The sequence below is a fragment of the Electrona antarctica genome (assembly GCF_951216825.1).
Source record: "Electrona antarctica genome assembly, chromosome: 9".
Classification (NCBI taxonomy): Eukaryota; Metazoa; Chordata; class Actinopteri; order Myctophiformes; family Myctophidae; genus Electrona; species Electrona antarctica.
This window is the reverse complement of record NC_136790.1, coordinates 53,594,150-53,597,641: the sequence shown is the minus strand read 5'-3', so window position 1 is coordinate 53,597,641 and position 3,492 is coordinate 53,594,150.

The window sequence follows — 3,492 nt, the reverse complement described above, 5'->3', positions numbered from 1 at the left end:
GTCTTCGCTTCAGTCAGTCACACTGGATCTGGTTTGATGGCAGGTTTGAATTGACTGGAAGAAGCTCAGACAGCGAGAGTAGCTCCTATTAACCCTGGTCCGAGTTTAATTTGCGCCACAGCTAGAGATAAATGATCCTTCCTTTCCGTGCGTCGCGTAAAAATCTATCCAAATGCAAGGCTGTGAGTGATGTATCCGGACCGTTATAGTCCCCACTCACTCAAGTGCTCCCCGCCCGCAAATTGTTGAAAAGAGACACACAGACCATGATGCAGGACACGCAGCCCCCACAACGAGCCTAAGTGAATGAGTCAGAACAGCCGCGTTCCCAAAAGCGCAAATTACTCCAGTTTACTTCATCGTCAGTCATCGTTAGAAAAAAAGAAAGGAAGTCTGTGATTGAAAAAATAAAATAAAAGAGTAAGAAATATCGTGAATTATTGCGGCACTGAATCACCTTGGTCTTCCGTGTTTCATCTCTTCACCAGAGATAGCCTTATTCCTTCCTTGGGATAAACATATTTGGGTATAAATCCAGTTGTGTTACAGTAAGTTCCGTTTAGTTTATAGTTGCACAAGGAAGGCAAATTGCTAAACAAATTGGCGACGACTCGAGTCTCTCTCCTGAAAGATTATATGCCCCGAAAACTCTTGTTTCTTAATCTTGTCATATATAGCCTATACTTTAAATTTGAAGTAAAATTCGTGCGTCGATCGATCCTAAAAGAAGCTCAACGAATGGTCCTCCTCCGCTCCGCTCCTCACCTGCTGTGGCCAAATCCGGAGTGGAACGCTCAGAACGCAAGGCACCGGACCATTCCTGTACTGTACTGTTACTGTAGCCTACTCACTGTACATCTATGCGCCGGACAGCCCCGCGAGGCACTAGCGAGCCGATACTCTCTAGCCCGTTGGTGGTCCGGGGACCCCCCCAGGGGTCCTTGGCGGGGTTCCAGGAGGTCCCCCAGACCCCCACACAACCATTTAGCACTTTAAGTAGTGGGCTATATCTGATTAGAGTGATTAGATTATTATTATTGTCTCCACCAGGCCGAAGGCATGGGGAGAGAGTATGTTTTGCACTCCGTCCGTGTGTGTGTGTGTGTCCGTGTGTGTGTCCGTCCGTCCATCCTTCCGTCCGTCTGTTACCAGCTAATCTCCGGCACCGTTAACCCGGTCGATGCCAAACTTTGCACACACACTCCCTGGATGCCAACGATGAACCTCTGCCCCGCATTTTCCAGAACGGCCTGTTATAGCGCCACCATGAGGCAGCTTTTCACATTTTTTACCTAAAACTGCACCGATCTGCGTGAAACGTTGCATGCACACTCCCTAGAGGCCAAGGGCAAACCTTTGACCTGCATTTTTCGCATCTGCCTTTTATAGCGCCACCAGGAGGCCGACTTTTGTAAAACACATTTTTTGATATTACTCCTCCAGATTCTGTCCAAAAATCTCACAAATCGTTACACAGTATCTCTATGGTCATGTGCTCAAGTCGGATCTGTCCGATATTTCATATTCCATCCTAATTGGCTATAATTGGCTTTCACAGTTTGCAAGATTGCCCCGTTTTGAACAAAAGCCTCAAATCATGAACGCAGCATGCAATTTACGTGAAATCTTTCACACATTTTCTTACTAGGCTGAGGAATATATCCCACCCTTTTCACATTGGCCTGTTATAGCGCCACCAACAGGTTGATTTTTGCAAAACACATTTTTGGAACAAAATGCCTCAAGTCATCCAATTGCCATCAAAGGCAAACATGTTTATATTACTCCTAAACATTTTGCCAAACATCTCACACAGTCCTATCCTCCTGGTGGAGACCTGTGCCCAGAAGGGCACTTTTTCTAGTTATTATTATTATATTTTTATTTTAATTTTTCTCTTTGTAACCAGAGATGCAGTTTCTCTCATTTCCCCTATGGTGTGTTTGTGTCACTCACTGACACTAATGGCCTATCTCACAGCCCGCTTTCCACGCCCACTTCCGGTAGATAGTGGTGTCATTTAACATTAGGCATTTACACTTTTTTTCTCTGGAGAATCTAAGTACATTTCCTAATGTTAAAATGTCAAAGACCGATAATAATATGAAGAGTTCTAACACAATGGTATAACAACTCGAACTAGAAAAAGTGCCCCTCGGGGCACAGGTCTCCACCAGGGCAGGTCAGGTTGTGGCCTCCTGGTGGCGCTATAATAGGCCAATGTGAAAAGGGTGCCATTTCTTCATATGCCTTTGATGGCAATAAGCCTATCTCACAGAATTTCCCCGCCCCCCTAAATACGCCCCCTTTCGGGGTTAGTGGTGATAGCGTGACGTCACTCCATAGACGCTACATGTTAACAGAGGTAATTTAAGAAGTCTACAACTTTTGTTTTCTCAAGGTAAGGTTTGTTCTATCTGTTCGACCTGATTTACCATCTTGTTTGCTTCATAATAATATTGGTCTGTCACATTTTTACATTAGAAAATGTACTTAGATTCTCCAGAGAAAAAAACGTGTAAATGCTCATGTTAAAGACACCACTATTTACCGGAAGTGGGCGTGGAAAGCGGGCTGTGAGATAGGCCTATTGGATGATTTGAGGCATTTTGTTCCAAAAATGTGTTTTGCAAAAATCAACCTGTTGGTGGCGCTATAACAGGCCAATGTGAAAAGGGTGGGATATATTCCTCAGCCTAGTAAGAAAATGTGTGAAAGATTTCACGTAAATTGCACGCTGCGTTCATGATTTGAGGCTTTTGTTCAAAACGGGGCAATCTTGCAAACTGTGAAAGCCAATTATAGCCAATTAGGATGGAATATGAAATATCGGACAGATCCGACTTGCGCACATGACCATAGAGATACTGTGTAACGATTTGTGAGATTTTTGGACAGAATCTGGAGGAGTAATATCCAAAAATGTGTTTTACAAAAGTCGGCCTCCTGGTGGCGCTATAAAAGGCAGATGCGGAAAATGCAGGTCAAAGGTTTGTCCTTGGCCTCTAGGGAGTGTGCATGCAACGTTTCACGCAGATCGGTGCAGTTTTAGGTAAAACATGTGAAAAGCTGCCTCATGGTGGCGCTATAACAGGCCGTTCTGGAAAATGTGGGGCAGAGGTTCATCGTTGGCATCCAGGGAGTGTGTGTGCAAAGTTTGGCATCGACCGGGTTAACGGTGCCGGAAATTAGCTGGTAACAGACGGACGGAAGGACGGACACACACACACACACGGACACACACACGGACGGAGTGCAAAACATACTCTCTCCCCATGCCTTCGGCCTGGTGGAGAATAAACCTTACCTTTACAAAACGGTAGTTTGTGGCTTGTGAAAATACCTCTTTTAACATGGAAGCCGAAAAATAACACCACTAGCTCTAAAAGGGGGCGTAAAAAGGGGGCGGGGAAATGCTGTGAGATAGGCCAGTGCAGGTGCAAGCGGCTCCAGACCAGCCAATCATGATGCAGTACTCTTTTCAAAAGCAGG